General features: G+C 46.1%; 1 protein-coding gene across 2 annotated transcripts in view; it reads right to left on the reverse strand.

Annotated features, from left to right (window-relative positions):
* Nucleotides 1-21571, reverse strand: part of LOC141096342 (coagulation factor XIII B chain-like) — a 300511-nt gene that overhangs the window by 121323 nt on the left and 157617 nt on the right. The gene's annotated exons all lie outside the window — the stretch shown is intronic.

A 21571-nucleotide genomic window follows, 5' to 3' on the forward strand; every position in this document is an offset into this window, starting at 1 on the left:
GGTGGTAATGCGGGTCGCCCCAGACCATCAAGAAAATTGCAGAATTTTGGTGTTGCATAATTTGCATGATACCATTGTTCTGGGGTTTCCCTGGTTGCAAATCCTTAATCCAGTTTTGGATTGGAAATCTGTGTCTGTGGTGAGTTGGGGTTGTCGGTGTGCCTTTAGTGACGCTCCTGTTGTCTCCACCTCTCCCCAGTCGCATGATGTTCCTGACTATTTGGCTGATTTTTATGATGTATTTAGTGAGAATGAGTCTGCGTCTTTGACTCCTCATAGGAGTTATGACTGTGCAATTGAGCTGAGCCATGGGTGTAAATTTCCCAAGGGTCGTCTTTTCAATTTATCTGTACCCGAGCACGAGGCTATGCGATCCTATATTAAGGAGTAGTTGGAGAAGGGTCATATTAGACCATCCTCTTCACCCTTAGGTGCTGGGTTTTTTTTCGCGGCCAAGAAAGATGGTTCATTAAGGCCTTGTATTGACTATCGTTCCCTCAACAAAATTACTGTTAAATATCAGTATCCGTTACCCCTGATTTCTGATCTATTCTCCAGAGTTAAAGGTGCTTGCTGGTTTACCAAGCATGACCTCAGGGGGGCGTATAATCTTATTCGCATTAAGCATGGGGATGAATGGAAGACGGCGTTTAATACTCCGAAGGGACATTTTGAGTACCTGGTGATGCCTTTTGGGCTCACTAATGCCCCTTCTGTCTTCCAGTGCTTCATGAATGATATTTTCCGGGACTTTGTGGATAAATTTTTGATCATCTATCTGGATGATATTTTGATCTTTTCCAAGAATTGGGACTCTCGTGTGGAACATGTTCGGAGTGTTTTCCGGATTTTGAGGGAGAATTCCCTGTATGTTAAAGGATCGAAATGCCTTTTTGGTGTACAGAGGATTTCATTTTTGGGATTTATTTTGTCTCCGTCAACTATTGAAATGGACCCGGCCAAGGTACAGGCCAATTATGATTGGGTTCAGCCCACTTCTTTGAAGGCCCTCCAGAAGTTTTTGGGTTTTGCTAATTTTTATCGTAAATTTATAGTTAATTTTTCTGGTATTGCCAAACCATTGACTGATTTGACTAAGAAGGGTGCTGATGTGCTGAATTGGTCTCCGGAGGCTGTTTCTTCCTTTCAGGAGCTGAAGCGGAGGTTCACTTCTACTCCGGTTTTGCGGCAACCTGATGTCTCACTCCCATTTCAGGTAGAGGTGGACGCTTCTGAGATTGGTGCAGGAGCTGTTTTGTCCCAAAAAGATCCTGTAACATCTAAAATGAATCCCTGTGCTTTCTTTTCCAGAAAGTTCTCCCCATCCGAACGTAACTATGATGTGGGGAATCGGGAACTGTTAGCCATGAAATGGGCATTTGAGGAGTGGAGACATTGGTTGGAGGGAGCTAAACATCAAGTCGTGGTCCTTACTGAACACAAGAATTTGATTTACCTTGAGTCGGCCAAACGCTTGAATCCTAGACAGGCTAGGTGGGGCTTGTTTTTCACACGTTTTGATTTTGTGGTCTCTTTTCTTCCAGGCACTAAGAATGTCAAGGCAGACGCCCTCTCTAGGAGTTTCTTTGCTGATTCTCCCTTTGTGACCAAGCCTGCTACCATCTTAGGTGAGGGAGTAGTTCTTTCTGCCATCTCGCCCGATTTGAGATGTGCTCTGGAAGAGTTTCAGGATGACAAACCTGAGCATTGTCCCATTGGAAAATTGTATGTTCCTGACCAGTGGAGGAAGAGAGTAATGTCTGAAGTTTATTGCTCTGCATTGGCTGGTCATCCAGGTATTTTTGGTACTAGAGATTTGGTGAGTCGGTCTTTTTGGTGGCCCGCCTTGTGTCGTGATGTCAGGAATTTTGTGCAGTCCTGTGGGACTTGCTCCCGGTCTAAACCTTGTTCTCGCTCTAGTGGGTTGTTGATTCCTTTGCCGGTGCCCAGGAGGCCATGGACCCATATTTCAATGGATTTTATCTCTGAAATGCCAGTCTCTCAGAGAATGACTGTTATTTGGGTGATTTGTGATAGATTCTCTAAGATGGTCCATCTTGTACCACTTCCTAAGTTGCCATCCTCCTCAGAGTTGGTGCCCTTGTTTTTGCAACAGGTGGTTCGCTTGCATGGGATTCCTGAGAACTTTGTATCTGACAGAGGAGTTCAGTTTGTTTCTAGATTTTGGAGGACTTTCTGTTCCAAGCTGGGAATTCAGTTGTCCTTCTCTGTGTTTCACCCTCAGACCAATGGGCAGACGGAGAGAACAAACCAGACTTTGGAGTCATATTTGAGATGTTTTATTTCTGCTGATCAGGATGATTGGGTTTCATTTTTGCCCTTGGCCGAATTTGCTTTAAACAATAGAGCTAGTTCTGCCACCTTTGATGTCACCTTTTTTTTGTAACTTTGGGTTTCATCCTCGATTCTCTTCAGGGCAGGTGGAGTCTTCTGCCTGCCCAGGTGTTGACACTGTGGTGGAGAGAATGCACCAGATCTGGGACCAAGTGGTGGATAAGTTGTCTCTCTCCCAGGAAAAGGCCCAGCGGTTTTCCAACCGGCATAGGACCATTGGTCCCCGGTTTAAGGTGGGAGATATGGTTTGGTTGTCATCAAAGAATATCTCTATGAAGGTGGCTTCTCCAATGTTTAAACCTAGATTTATTGGACCTTACAAGATTTTGGAGATTCTTAATCCGGTCTCTTTTCGATTGGCTCTTTCTGTTACATTCAAGATCCATAACGTGTTTCATAAGTCTCTGTTAAAGAGGTTTGTTGAGCCAGTAGTTCCGGTGGTGGCACCTCCTGACCCTGTATTGGTTGAACGTAATGTGGAATATGAGGTTGAGAAGATACTGGATTCTCGTCTGGCTAGACAGAGACTCCATTATTTGGTTAAATGGAAGGGTTATGGCCAGGAGGATAATTCTTGGGTCCCTGCATCCGATATTCATGCCGAAAGATTGGTTCGTGCTTTTCATCGGTCCCATCCTGATAGCCCTGGTGGCGTGGATGAGGGTTCGGTGACCCCTCCTCAAGGGGGAGGTACTGTTGTGAGTTCATTTTCCCCTTCACCTTTAATGTCTGATGAACTCCCTCTGCTGGTGAAGGGAGATAGTGAAATTGATTTGGATGGGAAGAACCTGTCATCTGAACAGGTGGAGTGTGATTGGACATCCGGAATCTCTGAGTGGATTTAAGGCAGCTGACGCCCTGCAGGGTTGCTGGTGATCCTTTCTGCTCTGAGCTCTTGCATCCAGTTTAGCTCCTGTCTACCAAAAGCTAAGTTTTTGCCCTGCTATTATTCCATGAGATTTTGTCTGGTTTACTTAGTGTTTGTGTTCAGCCAGCCCTTGCTGGGACTGGCTGAATTCCATTTTTGTCTCTGATCAGTTGATCTCTTTGCTCTGTTTTCAGAATATACCTGAGTGCTGTTATAGTGATTTTTTTTCCTATCAGACGGTTGGGACATTTTTGGTAGGGTTTTTGCGGATTGCAGCCATCATCTTTTCTGTCCTGTCTAGTTAGTTGGGCCCCATCATTTCCTCAGCCTGTCTTTCTGTCTGTGTTTGTGTTTTCATCTGTTTTTCACCGACAATACATGTTGGGGGCTGTCTATTGCTTTGGGGTCTGCTCTGGGGCAGTTTAGATTTCCCCTTTCTTTCTTTAGGCTTATTTAGTTCTCCAGCTGTGACGAGGGGTCTAGGATCATCGTAGGAACCCCCCATGGCTACTGTTAGTTGTGGTGAATAGGATCAGGGGTCTGCAATCCGCTAGTTACCAACCTCTCCGGTTTTCTGGACTTAGCTTGTATTTTTGTTTTCTCCTCCTCCGGTGACTCATTCATAACACGGACAGCTCAATACGGTGTATGGAGAAATGGAAATGTCCGTATGTGTATTTATGGAATGTCACACACACACACGCTGACTCTGTATAGATGTGACTGTAATGTGAACAGCAGATATAAAATACTGTTTGAGAATCGGACAGCTCAGTACAGTGTATGGAGAAATGGAAATGTCCGTATATGTATTTGCGAAGTGTCACACACACACGCTGACTCTGCATAGATGTGACTGTAATGCGAACAGCAGATCTACAATACTGTTTGAGAATCAGACAGCTCAATATGGTGTGTGGAGAAATGGAAATGTCCGTATATGTATTTACGGACTGTCACACACACACACGCCGACTCTGTATAGATTTGACCGCTATCAAACAGCAGCTAGCTTCAGTGTTTGAAAAGCAGACAGCTGTATACGGTGTAGGTATGGAAAAATGGAAAATCTCCTCTTTTTGTTTTTCCAGAGTCGCACACAAATAGCTTGTATTTGTCCGTGATACCAGCCGGTACACGGTAGTGTGTGAGGAGGGTACACCACTATACGGTGTGTGAAAAAATGAACGCTCGGTAACTGAGCAGAACAAAATAATAAAAGTTGGAGTGCTTTGAAAAAAGCAGTTTGAACAGCAGTGTGCACACACCAATGCATCTATCAGGTAGCCTTAAAAGGCAGCCTAATCACCACCAGCACTGCTGCACACAACAAAAATCCTCCCTTTTCACTGCACACTAACTGTACAGTGAAAAGCGCTAGCAGCAGGAGCTACTTTTTTTCTTCTTCCCTGCCTAACGCTCTCCCTTTTCAGAATCAGCAGCAGCACCTATCCCTATTCAAAGATCAGCAGAAGTAAGATGGCGGTCAGCGGTCATGGCCTTTTATAGGCACTGTGACGCCACACAAAACCAGCCAATCACTTGCATGCCCTTCTCTAACATGGTGGGGGCTGCTGCCAACGTAATCGCGTTACCCACAGTGTGCGTCTTTGATGATTGGCAGAGAAAAGGCGCTGGAAGCATTATTTGAAACGCGACTTTGGCGCTCAAGTCGGCGACCACATGGCCGACCTCACTCTATGGTCGGGTTTTGATCGGTGAAACCCTACTCTAGCAAAAGTCGGCGGACTCTGAATTTGGCCGACCCGTTTCGCTCAACTCTAGCTATAACCCGATCGGCTTTGCTACATACAGGTGCTGATCAGATCGCTTGTATGTAGCAGAATACCTCACGTGCTATGAGTGCCGACCACCGATGGGTGGGATTTCTGGCACACTTGCTGGAAGCGCGCGTTAAATGACGCTGTCAGAGTTTGACAGCGGCATTTAATTCGTTAACAGCCACGGGTGGATCATGATTCTACCCGTGGCTGTTAGAGGCACATGTCAGCTGTTTAAAACTGTCCTGTCCTGGGAAAGATGTGGGCTCAGTGCTGGAGCCCACATCAAAAAGAGGGAGTCCGACATCAGCGTACTATTATGCCCGATGTCGTAAAGATGTTAATACTTTGCTTTGATTATTATTTAGACAATTAAATTTACCTATACAGTTTTGATAATTTTGTAATTCAGTATTAGCTTTTTAAGTGTTATTCATAAAAGTAATAACACAAGGTGTTGTCTCTGATATAGAGGTGTAACATACATAGTAACATAGTAACATAGTTTTGAAGGCTGAAGGAAGACCTTATGTCCATCTAGTGCAGCCTATTTTTAGTGCAGCTGTTCCGCATTGTTGATCCTGGGGAAGGCAAAAAACCCACAGAGTAGAAACCAATTTTCTCCATAGGGAAAAAAATTCCTTCCCCTAAGCTGGGTCAACCATCTACAGTTGTGGCCAAAAGTATTGACACCCCTGCAATTCTGTCAGATAATACTCAGTTTCTTCCTGAAAATCATTGCAAACACAAATTTTTTGGTATTATTATCTTCATTTAATTTGTCTTAAATGAAAAAACACAAAAGAGAATGAAGCAAAAAGCAAAACATTGATCATTTCACACAAAACTCCAAAAAATGGGCCAGACAAAAGTATTGGCACCCTCAGCCTAATACTTGGTTGCACAACCTTTAGCCAAAATAACTGAGACCAACCGCTTCCGGTAACTATCAATGAGTTTCTTACAATGCTCTGCTGGAATTTTAGACCATTCTTCTTTGGCAAACTGCTCCAGGTCCCTGATATTTGAAGGGTGCCTTCTCCAAACTACCATTTTTAGATCTCTCCACAGGTGTTCTATGGGATTCAGGTCTGGACTCATTGCTGGCCACCTTAGAAGTCTCCAGTGCTTTCTCTCAAACCATTTTCTACTGCTTTTTGAAGTGTGTTTTGGGTCATTGTCCTGCTGGAAGACCCATGACCTCTGAGGGAGACCCAGTTTTCTCACACTGGGCCCTACATTATGCTGCAAAATTTGTTGGTAGTCTTCTGACTTCATAATGCCATGCACACGGTCAAGCAGTCCAGTGCCAGAGGCAGCAAAGCAACCCCAAAACATCAGGGAACCTCCGCCATGTTTGACTGTATGGACCATGTTCTTTTCTTTGAATGCCTCTTTTTTCTCCTGTAAACTCTATGTTGATGCCTTTGCCCAAAAAGCTCTACTTTTGTCTCATCTGACCAGAGAACATTCTTCCAAAACGTTTTAGGCTTTTTCAGGTAAGTTTTGGCAAACTCCAGCCTGGCTTTTTTATGTCTCGGGGTAAGAAGTGGGGTCTTCCTGGGTCTCCTACCATATAGTCCCTTTTCATTCAGACGCCGACGGATAGTACGGGTTGACATTGTTGTACCCTCGGACTGCAGGGCAGCTTGAACTTGTTTGGATGTTAGTCGAGGTTCTTTATGCAACATCCGCACAATCTTGCGTTGAAATCTCTTGTCAATTTTTCTTTTCCGTCCACATCTAGGGAGGTTAGCCACAGTACCATGGGCTTTAAACTTCTTGATGACACTTTGCACGGTAGACACAGGAACATTCAGGTCTTTGGAGATGGACTTGTAGCCTTGAGATTGCTCATGCTTCCTCACAATTTGGTTTTTCAAGTCCTTAGACAGTTCTTTGGTCTTTTTTCTTTTCTCCATGCTCAATGTGGTACACACAAGGACACAGGACAGAGGTTGAGTCAACTTTAACCCATGTCCACTGGCTGCAAGTGTGATTTAGTTATTGCCGACACCTGTTAGGTGCCACAGGTAAGTTACAGGTGCTGTTAATTACACAAATTAGAGAAGCATCACATGATTTTTCGAACAGTGCCAATACTTTTGTCCACCCTCTTTTTTATGTTTGGTGTGGAATTATATCCAATTTGGCTTTAGGACAATTCTTTTTGTGTTTTTTCATTTAAGACAAATTAAATGAAGATAATAATGCCAAAAAATTTGTGTTTGCAATCATTTTCAGGAAGAAACTGAGTATTATCTGACAGAATTGCAGGGGTGTCAATACTTTTGGCCACAACTGTACCTATAATATTCTGTTATTCGTAACCTTATATACTGTTACTCACAAGAAAAGCATTCATTCCTTTCTAAAATTCATTCAGTGAGTTGGCCATCACCACTTCCTCAGGAAGAGAATTCCAGAGCCTCACTGCTCTTACCGTGAAGAACCCTCTTCTATTCTGGTGCAGAAATTGTCTTTCCTCCAAACGAAGAGAATGCCCCCTTGTTCTTATCACAGTCCTTGGTACAAACAGTTCATTGGAGAGATCTCTGTATTGCCCTCTGATATACTTGTACATATTTATTAAGTCTCCCCTAAGTCTTCTCTTTTCTAGAGTAAATAGACCTAATTTTGATAACCTTTCCGGGTATTGTAGTGAACCAACTCCATTTATCATTTTAGTAGCCTGCCTTTGAACCCTTTCAAGTTCAGTAATGTGTTTCTTGAGCAGCGGCGTCCAAAATTGCACAAAATACTCCAAGTGTGGTCTGACGAGTGATTTGTACAGAGGGAGAATTATGTTTTCATCTCGTGTCCCCAGACCTCTTCTAATGCATCCCATGACCCTATTTGATTTGGTGGCAGCTACCTGACACTGGGCACTCCAATTTAGCTTCTTGTTGACTAAGATGCCAAAGTATTTTTCCATGTCTGATTTCCCCAGCAGTTTCCCATTTAGTAAGTAATTGTAGCATCTGTTTCTCCTTCCCATGTGCATAACCTTACACTTATCTGTGTTAAACCTCATTTGCCATTTTTCAGCCCAATTCTCCAATTTACTCAAATCTGTCTGTAGTTGCAAACTGTCCTCCTTTGTGTTAACTACCTTACATAGTTTTGTATCATCTGCAAATACTGATATTTTACTGTGTAAGTCATCCACTAGATCATTAATAAATATATTAAATAGTAGGGGGCCCAATACAGAACCCTGTGGTACCCCACTAGTAACCCTTGCCCAATCTGAGTATGCACCATTAATACGAACTCCTTGTTTTCTATCACTAAGCCAGCTACCTACCCATCTACACACATTTTCCCCTAACTAGTGTTGAGCGATACCATCCGATATTCAGAAATATCGGATCGGATTGGATCGGCCCGATGCACAAAAAGTATCGGGTATCGGCGATTCCAATACCGGAAGTCCCATTCAAGTCAATGGGACAGAAATATCGGAATTAAAAAAAACCCTTTCTTGCCTTGTACATCCTGTTCGGGAGGGGGGAAGAGTGTGGGCGGTGCGTGGGAGGACACTGTGCGTGTCTGTGTGCGGGCGGGGTCTGAGCGGGCCTCTCGGGGGTCTGTGCTGACTGTCAGGGGCCTGTGCCGGCTGCCGGTGGTCTGTACGGGCCTCTCGGGGGTCTGTGCTGACTGTCGGGGGCCTGTGCCGGCTGACGGTGGTCTGTACAGGCCTCTGGGGGACTGTGCCGACTGTCGGGGGTCTGTGCCGGCTGCCAGTGGTCTGTACGGGCCTCTCGGGGGTCTGTACAGACCTGTCGGGGGGCTGTGCCGGCTGCCGGGGGCCTGTGCCGGCTGCCGGTGGTCTGTACGGGCCTCTTGGGGGCCTGTGCCGGCTGTCGGAGGTCTGTATGGGCCTCTCGGGGGCCTGTGCTGGCTGTCGGTGGTCTGTGCCGGCTGCCGGGGGCCTGTGCCAGCTGCCAGTGGTCTGTACGGGCCTCTCGGGAGCCTGTGCCGGCTGTCGGTGGTCTGTGTGGGCCTGCCGGGGGTCTTGTGTGTGTGCAGGCATCGTCCGATGGGACTACAAGTCCCATCGGGCGATGCCTGCTACAATGACAGTGATTGACACATTAGCCAATGATGGGACACTAGTAGTCCCATCATCCGGCTAATGTGTTGAATGTAAAAAAAAACAAAAACATACTACATGCATACTACATATATACTACATTCATACAGCATACATACATACTACATACATGCTACATATATACTACATTCATACAACATACATACTACATACTACATACATGCTACATATATACTACATTCATACAACATACATACATACTACATACTACATACATGCTACATATATACTACATTCATACAACATACACACTACATACTACGTACATGCTACATATATACTACATTCATACAACATACATACATACTACATACATGCTACATATATACTACATTTATACAACATACTTATATACTACATACATACTACATGTATACTACATTCATACAACATGCATACATACTACATACATGCTACATATATACTACATTCATACTACATACATGCTTCATATATACTACATTCATACAACATACATACATAGTACATACATACTACATACATATATAAATACTGCATACATACTACATACAATACATTCATACAATACATACATATAGACATACAGTACATACAGTATAACATAGAGAACATACTCACCATCACTTGTCACTTTGATCCCCGAAGCCAGTGTCATCTGTGGAAAAATATGAAAATAACAAACAAACAATATACTCCCTGATCCGCAGAAATCCACGCGTGTCCCACACCGATCTCCCGTGGAGAACAGCAGCATCAGCTGATGCGACCGCTCTCTACGGAGCTCCAGGAATCCAGTGACGGGAGGTAGGTATCCTTCCGCACTGTATTCCTCCGCCACTGTAAAAAAGTGACCGTTTCGGCACTTGCAGAGTTTGCAGCGGCAATGGCCAGTAGCAGCAGCCGCCACAGAAGCTCCATCCACAGCAGCAGAGCCTCCCCCCTGGGACACAAAGAGGTGGCTGCGATGGTCCAGATCATGGATGAACTGAACTATGACATGGAGAGGGAGCACCAGCGACATCCAAATGACCACAAGGAGAGGATACTGCGAAAGGTCGGAAGGGTGCTCCAGCACAAATTCAGCGTCGAACGCACCACAGGTCAGCTACAGAAAAAGTGGAGCGACCTTAAACTGAAGGAGCGGGATCGTCTCAAGACCATACGACGGGAGATAGCGGAGTGAGGTATGTAGTCATGTTTCTCACTGTGAATACCTTTCTGTATGGAAAAAAAAATACGCTGGAATTTTGCAAAAAATTTTTTTTTTAATTTTGAAATTCTCTGCTTTTCACCAAAATACGGGTACCACCTCCCATAATAGTTATTGATTAACATCCTCCACATGTTTACCTCATATTCACATCATTTTGGAATTAAAATTTTGTTTCAGGACGTGAGAAAGTTTATAGTTTTACATGTGTTTTTTCAAATTTACAATAAATTTCCAAAACCCACTTTTAAAAGGACCAAGTCAATTCTCAAGTCACTTTAAGGGGTTAATAACAGAAAATGCCTATAAATGACCCCATTTCGCAAAGTAGACCCTTCAAGGTGCTCAAAACTGTTTAGGAAATTCAATTTGAAATTTCAAAATTGGACCTTTTTTTCACTCCGCCTTACTCCACCTTGCTCCACCTCAGCTTTGATTCTTGACTTTCGGATAGCAAATTTTCAATTTTTTGTGGCCAGTATCATGAGGTACACCACCAGACCATTTATCCACAGTTGGGAGAAAAAAAAAAATAAATACATTTTTTTTTGGCCCCACCAACCAAAACAAGCAAATGGGCGAGGACATCACTCAGGACTCGGGAGACGTCCAGGCCCGCGAAATGGTAAAATATATTTAAAAAAAATTAATTACTTATTTTTATACTGAACAATACTTTACGTGCACATTTAAAGGGGTACTCAGGTGATTAAAAGTTATCCCCTATCCATAGGATAGGGGATAACTTGCTGATCGGTGTGGGCCCCCCTGCTGGGACCCACACCGATCGCCAGAACGTGGCTCTGATTGAGCCCCATGTACTGGCAGCTCCGTCCAGGGCTGTGGAGTCGGAGTCGTGGAGTCGGAGTCGGTGACTATTTTGGTGGAGTCAGAGTTGGTATAAAATGGACCGACTCCGACTCCCAAAATATATAATAAATTGTTACAGTTAGTAGTAAAATTCAGTATGTGCTGAATATATTTTCATAACAATTTTGGAAAATGATGAAATGTTGAAAATGATGAAATGTCCTGTAAAGTTCTGTTCTATTCCTCATATAATGATGGGAGTCCAGGGCTGTGGAGTCGGAGTCGGTGCCTATTTTGGTGGAGTCGGAGTCAGGGGAAATTGAGGAGTCGGAGTCGGGGCTTTGGCGTACTACCGACTCCACTGCCCTGGCTCCGTCCATGGACGCAGCTCCGTCCATGGACGGACCTGCGTGCAGCCGCTCCATTCACTGCAATGGAGAGCTTTGAGCGGCCGCGCTGCCAGAGGCAGAGCTCCACAGCAGTCACACTGTGACTGCTGGGAGTTCCTGCCCGGCACTTGGCATTGCTGCCCGGAGGCAGCGATGACAGTGAATGCAGCATTCACCATTACAGAGTCCGGCGGCGCATGCACAGTGCGCGCATGAGTCCGCCGGGCTGCCAGTACATGGGCCTCTCTCAGAGCCCCATTCTGGTGATCGTTGGGGGTCCCAGTGGGGGGCCCCCAAACGATCAGCAAGTTATCCCCTATACTAGGGATTGGGGATAACTTGCATCCACCGGAGTACCCCTTTAAGGTCGTCTCGTCACATTTATTACACTCCCCCTTTGCGTTTCGGTGTAGTGATTTACATGCACAACATTGCAGGAATATTTATGCTGTATCCATGCTGTTCATTGTTCAAGCATAGGTGCAAGTGCTGCCAGTTAGAATCTACAGTGCGCGGAGCGCCTTATCTATATTGTTTTTTTGATATTTTCTGCTTTACTCAATTACAATTTTTTTCCTATAGGTGAAACTCCCAGGCAAAGGGAGCACCGCAGGGCTCGACACCGGGGACGCAAGGAGGGTCGGCGATCACATCCTCTTCCCCCTCCTGAGGCTTCCGTAGGGTCCACCCCTCGTAAATTTTATAATTTTTTTTTTTTTTAAAGTATGCCTTCTTTAACAGTACGCTATCTAAGGGCGAGGACACAGACAGCGTATTGAGAGTTGAATACGCTAGCGAATACCTGTCCTGACCTGCGCATCTGCCGGCCTGAACTCGCGAGCGCACCTCTCCTTGTGGTCGTTGGGATGCTGCTTCTGCTCCCTCTCCATGTCATAGTCCACTTCATCCATGATCTGGACCATCACAGCCACCTCTGAATGTCCTAGGGGAGAGGCTCTGCGGCGGTCTACCTGTGTCTACCTGTGATTACTAATCACAGAGGGACAGGAAGTCGCGGGTATACCCTTCAATATGCTGTATGTGTCCTGGCCCTTAGGCTCTGTTCACACTGTGCATTTTTGCCTTTTCTCAACTCTTTCAGATTGTTTTTACCCCTTTTTCGAATTAAAAAAATTTCATACGAAAACAAAACAAAGTGCAAGTGTGAACAGAGCTGTACTCCAGTTTGTACCTTTTTTTTTCTGTTATTTTGTGTGCGGTTTAAGATACAACTCGGGGTCGGTTCACATCTGCGGCGTGCATAATGGCGCCTAAGGTCTTTGCTCAACGTCTTTAGTTGAGCAAGCAAAGATGGAATGCGGCCTGTGCAAAACGGAATGCACTTTGTGAATACCCTTTTCTATAGACTTCAGTGGAAACAACCGTCTTTTAAACGCTGCGTCTTTTACACCATCTTTCACGCCAAATACGGAATGCACTGCGCAGATGTGAGTCGACCCTTAGTTGCTAGAATGGATTTCAGTTTGTAATTGCTGACATTTACCTTTTTCTTTCCCTTCAGCTTCGCCTCATGATGATGGTCCCCCGGCCACTGTCCCACCTGTGCCAGAGGCCATCTCAGAGGAGGTGGATTCATCACCATCAGTACTGCACCTGTCCCCGACAGTCCAGGAGGAGGAAGACAGCATGATGGTCATCCCCCCAGCCTCGCCAGCTGTGCCCCCTTTGCCTGGTAAGTAGAGAACTAAATGGTTTTACTTTCAGAAAGCACCCTGTCATATAAGCCACACTAAATGGTTTGGCTCATCTGAAAGGTAACGTTTTAAGGGGTCTGGTCACCTCCTTCCTAACATTAAGCTATGGTACTGGTAGGGGAGATGACAGGACACCTTTGAAGTGGTTGGCTCTACACAGCAAGTTTATTGATATATCTTTAATTTTCAATGAATGTTGCAATTTGGACCATGTATGAAATCCACTGGAGGATCCCAATTTAAAAATGTTTGAAATTGAAAGATACATCAATCCACAAACACTTGCTGTGTTGAGCCAACCCCTTTAAGCATCAACGAGGGTGCTTCGGTATACTTAACCCCTTCAGCACTAGGCCTATTTGTACCCATTGTACTAGACCATTTTTTTTAAATCTGACCTGTGTCACTTCATGAGCTAATAAATCGGGAACGCTTTCACCTATCCATGCCATACAGAGATTGTTTGCTCGTCGGGACATATTGTACTTTGAGTCAGTGCTAAACGGGAGTATAAATATTTTCCCTTTCTGAAATAAAAAAAAATACGGTACAATTCTGCTAAAAAATCACGGTTTTATCTTTGAAATTCTCTGCTTTTATCAAAAATACGGATCCCCCCCCAATAATAGTGATTAGTGAACATTACCCACATTTCTACTTCATATTGGCATCATTTTCACTAAGAAATTTTATTTTTTGCCAACATGATAATGCTTATAGTCTTATAGTTACGTCTGCGATTTTTTACATTTACTAACAAATTTCCCAAACCCACTTTGTAAAGGACCAAGTCAGTTCTGAAGTTACTTTAAGGGTTAACATAACAGAAACCACCCCTAAATGACCCCATTTTTCAAACTAGACCCCTCAAGGTGTTCAAAACAGCTTTTTAAATCCTTGTAAACCCTTTTGATCTTCCGCAGGAATTTTGCAAAAGCAAGATGAAATTTCAACATTTAAAACTTAAATTTTTTTTTTTTATTTTCCATGGTAAACCAATTCTAGCTGAAATCCAGCAAGGGTTAACACTAACAGCAAAACCAAACCCTTACTGTGTTGCCCCAATTTTGCAGTTAACTGAAACACCCCACATATACCCGTAAACTATACCCCCAAGGAAGGTTTTAGGGGGCTTAGCGATCAATTTGAAATCAACGGGTGCAAAATCATGCAAAAAATTGCCTAATCACACGGGCGACTTTCGGCCACGATAATCATGGCCAACAGTTGCGGGCGACGAGCGGGTCGCAACGCAGGACGCAGCTGTTTCCCGAGATTATCCTGGATGACAGTCGCCTCCTTTTCACTTTTATTAGTCGTCCGAGACTCACGCTTTTTTAGAGTGTACCTTTCTCTTTCAGTGAGTCGGGGATTCTAATAAAAGTCAATCTGAAGGGTGTGGGAAGGGGGGGTTGGGCGGCAAAACCACCTGGGACGGCGAGCCGAGGTGCCTGCCGGCCGGGGGGTACCCCGGAAAGCCTCCGTTCCCGGCACGTGGAGCGGTGTAGTACCGCGACGTACATGTTCCGCGCTTGTAATATGGTCCACGTAAAATGCGCAGTGCATGTATGGCACTCGTAGTGAAGGGGTTAATAGACCCTACGCTCCTCCTGCTCCTTCAGTGTCCATTTTCAGTTCACCAGTTCAACCTTGCAACAATAGTTAATGGGCACTGATGGGTGGTGGGCGGTGTAGGGTCTGCAAGTAAACCGGGGCACCCATCTTGTTATACTCAGGTTCACTCATCCTGATTTCATTTTTTTTCCCCACAGCTGGCAATCACCCCTTCCAAGACCGCATGGAGGCGGTAGAGAGACACTTGGAAGGGGTGATTGGCGGGACCAATGCCGTCATTCGCCAGCTCCGCCATCTCCACATGGAGCTCTACGGGGTCCGGGACGATTACCGCTCCGTCCAGGAAGAGTCGCTCCGCCTCTTCCAGAACCGAGGTGCGGACGGCGCCGATTGAAGCACCCCCCGACCTTCTACAGTATCCTCTCCTTTATGTTTTGGGTTGTCATTGGCCTCTCTCTCCATGTCATACTTCATGGCCATGATCTGGACTGTTGTCCCCCTCTTTGTGTCCCATGGATACATTTATGTAAAAATAAATGTTTATTTTTGTTATTACGAAACAATTGTCCTTGTGTGTTTCTTTGTTATTACAATAAAGCTATAGAGTGACTATTTATAATTTGCAGCATTTTTGCCCATATTTTTTCCAAATGCCAAATATTTTCACAACGAATTACCGGTGAATTTTTTGCGAAAATAAGCATTGCCATTAGGTTAAGGGCTTTTTTTAGCTTTTATAACCAAGTATTTTGAACACTTGCTAATATTTTATGTTAATTTTTTTTTTTGCCACCATTGATCTCAAACGAGTTCGTCTTCCAAGCTATAAGTCCCAGCTTTTTCTTTGGACTTAGAATCTGGCGCAGCTTTCAGACTTAGAATCTGAAGTTGCGTTTAGCTCGGATTCTCTCTCCAAAAACTACCTACAAACTTGGAGCTCACTGTGCGACCATCGGCGTATTAAATGCTTGCACGGGTGGAAGAACCCAAGCAGAAGTCCTTTTTGGACACAAAAGGTAAACCAGTGTTCAGCTCACTAACACAAAGTCCCCACTTTTGGACTTAGCCGCAGACCGAACCTGGGAAAAACTTATGAATAGAAGCGTGTGCTTCTGCTTATTCTCGCAAGGAAAACGCACTGATGTCAACAGCCTCTTAACAGCAAAGGCTGCTCCACCAGCTGCGGCAACAAAATCGCTGACTGGTGCAGGATACTTTCCACATCACCAGCAGCAATTACAGGCACAAACGCCCGACCTGCATTATGGTTCACAGGTAAACTGCTCCGGTGTGAACAGCTCACTGAGAGACAGGCTGATCCACCTCATGCAGCAAAAGAATAGGTCGCTGCCGCAGGGTACTTTCCACATCACCAGCTGCAACAACAGGCACAAACGCTCGACCTGCATTAGGGTTCGCAGGTAAACTGCACCGGGTTGAACAGCGCACATAGAGACAGGCTGATCCACCTGGCGCAGCAACAGAATAGGTCACTGGTGCAGCATACTTGCCACATCACCAGCTGCAATTACAGGCACAAAGGCCCGACCTGCATTAGGATTCGCAGGTAAACTGCACCGGGTTGAACAGCCCACATATTGACTGGCTGATCCACCTGGCGCTGCAACAGAATCGCTGACTGGTGCAGCATACTTGCCACATCACCAGCTGTAATTACAGGCAAAAGGCCCAACCTGCATTAGGATTCGTAGCCCTAACAGTCATCAAAATTTTTCAGACAGGATTGGGATCGTCTGCAACTTGGAAGCTGCGACTGATCCAGCCATGGTTCATTTTTATGAGCGTGAGGCGGTCAACGCTTTCTTTGGACAGCTTCATGCGCCTGTCTGTTAATATGCCCCCTGCCGTGCTGAACACACGCTCGGATAGCACGCTTGCCGCGGGACATGACAGCATTTCCAAAGCATAGTGCGCTAACTCTGGCCACTGAGTTAGCCTTGCACACCAAAACTGGAATGGTTCTGGTGCCTCAGGAAATGCCTCAAAATTCAGGACTAGGTATTCCTGAATTTTGTTATGTAGGCGGCCTACATTTTCCTCACCACTTCCACTTGCACATGATGCATGATTAGGTCGTGCCCAAAAATTGCCCCACAATCTCTCAAAATTAGTCTCCCCTGCAGAACTGTGGCTGAGTGCAGGGTTTGGGATTGGAGCAGAGGAGGGCTGCACGGGGGCTGTCTCAGACGGGTGGCGTGCCATTAGGTCGCGCAGCAGTGCAGCTTTATAATCCGCCATACGTTGACCCCTTTCTTCCTCTGGAATCAACTCTGCAAATTTTGAAGCGTAGCGCTGATCAAGCAGTGTGGCCAGCCAGTAGTGCATGCTAGACTTAACCCTCTGCACCCTCGGGTCCTGTTGAAAAAAATGCAGCATGAATGCACTCATATGCGACACTGACCCATGTGCGCCTATAGTGCGTGCTGCTGTAGGTGGAAGAAGGGGAAGATCCTCACCCTCTTCTGATTCGTCCACCCAGCCTTGAAGGAATTCGCTGTGTTGGAGCTCCTCCACATCAGCGGACGGTTGTACTGCTGGCTCAGCCTCACCCTCCTCTACCACATGGCCTGAAACCGCCATGTCTGCAGGGCTCTCTCTACCCTCTCGTGCACTCTGCACCTGTGTAAGTGCAGCCTCCTCCTCCTCATCGGAAGGTAGCAGTGACTGCACCTAAAATCTCAGGTTTCGGAGTAGGTGCTCGAGCAAATGAAGGACAGGCACTGTGATGCTGACCAGTGCATCATCGGCACTAAACATATTCGTGGCGGTGTCAAAGCCGCTGAGCACCGCACACAGGTCCTTCATTTGTGCCCACTCCGAAGGGCTGAAATGGCCAGTGTCTGCACTGCGTTGCCCTAGGCGATGCCCCACAACATACTGCACTACAGCCTGTCTCTGCTGGTACAGACGCTGCAGCATGTGCAGGGTGGAGTTCCACCGGGTGGGAACATCGCACATTAAGCGAGTGACAGGCAGCCCCAGTGAACGCTGCAGTGCATCTAGACGAGCACAGGATGTGGGCGAGCGCCTGAAATGTGCACACAGCTTACGCACTTTATCCAGCAGCACATGCAGACCCGGATAGTTCCTCAAGAACCTCTGCACGACCAGATTTAGCACATGTGCCATGCAGGGCACATGAGTCAGCCCACCCCTCCGAAAAGCTGCCAAAAGGTTTGTGCCGTTATCCGACACAACCTTCCCAGGCTCAATATCATTTGGCGTGAGCCAATTTTCAAAGTCCTCTGATATTGCCGCCCACAGCTCGTCACCGGTGTGCGAGCGGTCTCCTAAGCAGCGCATATGCAGGATGGCCTGCCTGCGCATGCCGCTGCCTGTAGAGGAGAAGGGAGAGGACTCTGCAGTGGAGGTGCTGTGCACTGCTGTCTGGCCAGCCAATCTTGGGGCTTTCAAAACTGGAAGTGGTTCACCACCATCACGTTCGGCACTGTGTGACACTAAGTTCACCCAGTGTGCCGTCAGTGTGATGTAACTACTGTCCCATCATTGGCTAATGTGTCAATCACTGTCATTGTAGCAGGTATCACCCGATGGGACTTGTAGTCCCATCGGACGATGCCTGCACACACAGAAGACCCCCGGCAGGCCCGCACAGACCACCGGCAGCCGACACAGACCACCAACAGCTGGCACAGGCCCCCGAGAGGCCCGAACAGACCACCGGCAGCCGGCACAGACCACCGACAGCCAGCTCAGGCCCCCGAGAGGCCCGTACAGACCACTGGCAGCCGACACAGGCCCCCGACAGGCCTGTACAGACCCCCGAGAGGCCCGTACAAACCACCGGCAGCCGGCACAGGCCCCCGACAGGCCTGTACAGACCCCCGAGAGGCCCGTACAGACCACCGGCAGCCGGCACAGGCCCCCGACAGGCCTGTACAGACCCCCCGAGAGGCCCGTACAGACCACCGGCAGCTGGCACAGGCCCCTGAGAGGCCCCTACAGACCACCGGCAGCCGGCACAGGCCCCCGACAGGCCTGTACAGACCCCCAAGAGGACCGTACAGACAACCGGCAGCCGACACAGACCCCCGACAGTCGGCACAGACCCCCCGCAGTCGGCACAGACCGCGCATCATGATGCGCACAGACCGCGCATCATGATGACATCATTTCAGCAGCCAATCACAGCCACAACAGTGGCTCATTGCATTATGGGGACTTCCGATTCCGGTATCCGATATTGAAAAAATATCGGTGCTTGGTATCGGAATTCCGATACAGTGAATATCGGCCGATACCCGATATTTGCAGTATCGGAATGCTCAACACTACCCCTAACCCAAGCTTTCTCATTGTGTCATTGTGTGTCATTGTGTTATTTTTTTCTTTGTTACAGAAGATATAGAAAGCTGGATAGAACTAGTTTCAAGGAATTCAGCAGTTTACATAATTTACGACCGTTATTGCCGATTAAAATACTTTCTTTCCCCAAATAAAGTATATTCTCCCTGAGGTAAAGTAAAGCCTTACCCCTTTTCATTTCTTTGTAGTTGTAATAAAAGCTTGTGACTGGGCATATGAGATCAGACAAGAACGTACACTAACAGGCATTCATTGAGTCTCCTTGTCTCCGATTGAATGTAATGGCCTTCATATAATATAATAGGCCCCGTATAGCCTTCCATACAATGTAATAGACTCCACATAGCCCTCTATATAATAAAATGGGTATAGTATAATTGGACCCACATTGACTTCCATATACAGTAATGGTTCATATAACCCTCAATAAACTGTAATGGCCACACATAGCCCTCTATATATCATAATTGTCTCCAGAATATTCTCATTAATTAGAAAAATAAAGAAAGAAAATACTTACCTCTCCCAATACCCTTTTTGCTCCCATCTCCATAGTCTTTTGAAGCTTCACATTGCTCGGCAAAGTAGGCGCATTTTAGTGATATCATCGCGCCCATTTCTTTGAGACGTCAGATGCAGAGGAAGAATAATGAAGGAAGGAGTGTCGTGTGGTCTGCCGCTATTGCTAGCACACCACTGGTGCTAAGCTATAAGGAATGACAATCCATCCCACAATTATAACATGCATACTGGGTCATTTCTTTACAACTAGGCAGAGTCTTTAATCTTTACAACTTAATTGCATAAGACAAATGGATATTCAACAGATACAAGAGAGCTTTAAGTTTTGTGGTCTACCGTTCATATTATAGGGCTGCAAAAAGGGATCAGCGGTTTCTATTTACGACAGTGGCACTTAGCATTTGTTTGGGTAGCTCATCTATGGAACCTTGCCTCTCGGAAAATGTGGTCCCCTAAAAATGTTCCCTTACACCCAAAAAGAGACAACAACAAATACAGTAGATGTGTAGAGTTGAGCGACTTTTGTTTTTTTTGGGTCGAGTTTCGTTTCGTGAAACCCGACTTTTCCAAAAGGCGGGTCGAGTGAGATCGTCCGACTAACGGAAAAAGTCGGGTTTCGTTCAGACCGAAACACGAAACCCAATGTAAGTCAATGGGGAAGAAAAGTCGGGAGTGAAAAGAGGACAGAAAACACACTTACACTGCCCATTTGAATGCCAAAACCATAAAATCTTATTCCTGAAGCTTGTCACCCTTTATTTACTTCATAATACAAGCTACGCATTGAAAAATGGTGGTTATTTGGCTAAAGTTGTGGGGGGGGAGGGCTGGATCCAGGTTTTCATGTGCCCTGGGCCAAAGAGCGCCCCTTTAACACATACCACAACTCATGATGCTCTGATACGGCAGAGAAATAGCGGTCTAGTACAATGAAAAATACTTCACTTTTTACATCTCATGACTGATATCCATTTAAAATTCTCCAATAGCTCCAAAAACGGACAGTATATTACTCCATACAGTATTATGGCCACCGCATAGTGCGCTATACAGAGTAATGAGGCCCATCTATTTCTCCCTACAGAATCATTGATCCCATATAATGTTTGAAACTGTATATGATGAGCTCCACATAATGCTACAGTATATGTTGGTCCACATGGATGAAGCTCCACTGTCTTATGGGCCCAAATAATGCTCCATACATAATGGACCCTATTTCTAATGCTCTAGTGTAAAATGGGCCCTGTACATGCTGCTCCAGTGTCTGATGTCCACCTTTGGAATGTTCCAGTGTATGGTGGGCCCCATCTATCATTCTCCAGAGTATAGTGCTCCCCAAAAATAGCAGGCCCAACATTGAAAACAATGAAATAATTCTCCTCGCTATGGAATCCCTGTACTAGTCAGGCCTCCTTGTCATCCCCATCTTCCATCCCACTGCACTTGGCTGTTTAGGCAGAGGGCGTACAGACGTGATGTCATTGCGCTCTCTGATCAGAATATCAGTGTCAGGAAACGCGGAAGACGTCATGGCGGTGGAGCAGGGAGAGGTAAGTATTTCAACCTTGCAAGTGCTGTGATCCTGAGCAAGCAGGGGGGGCCCACTCGTTGGCGACGGCACTGGCACAGGGCCCCTCACAGTACAGCGGTGTGTCTGACGGCAGGTGGGCCGAACCTGTACTTTCATCTGCAGCTTCCTCTTTGTCACCGTGTAAGGTGGAACATTATATGAGAAGGGTAACCTGAGTTTCATCAGGGTCAGATTCAGGCTGTGTAGAGTGCAAGAGGAATGTAGTGGTCTGGGTCAATGTACCAGCAGAATCATTGAGCAGTGGCTTGGCATCAGTGCACTTGTGGCGCCCACAGGAGTATGGTTGCCACACTGGCATTACCTTCC

Source organism: Dendrobates tinctorius, unplaced genomic scaffold, assembly GCF_039654945.1.
Source record: "Dendrobates tinctorius isolate UK_male_01 unplaced genomic scaffold, ASM3965494v1 ptg000074l, whole genome shotgun sequence".
Classification (NCBI taxonomy): domain Eukaryota; kingdom Metazoa; phylum Chordata; class Amphibia; order Anura; family Dendrobatidae; genus Dendrobates; species Dendrobates tinctorius.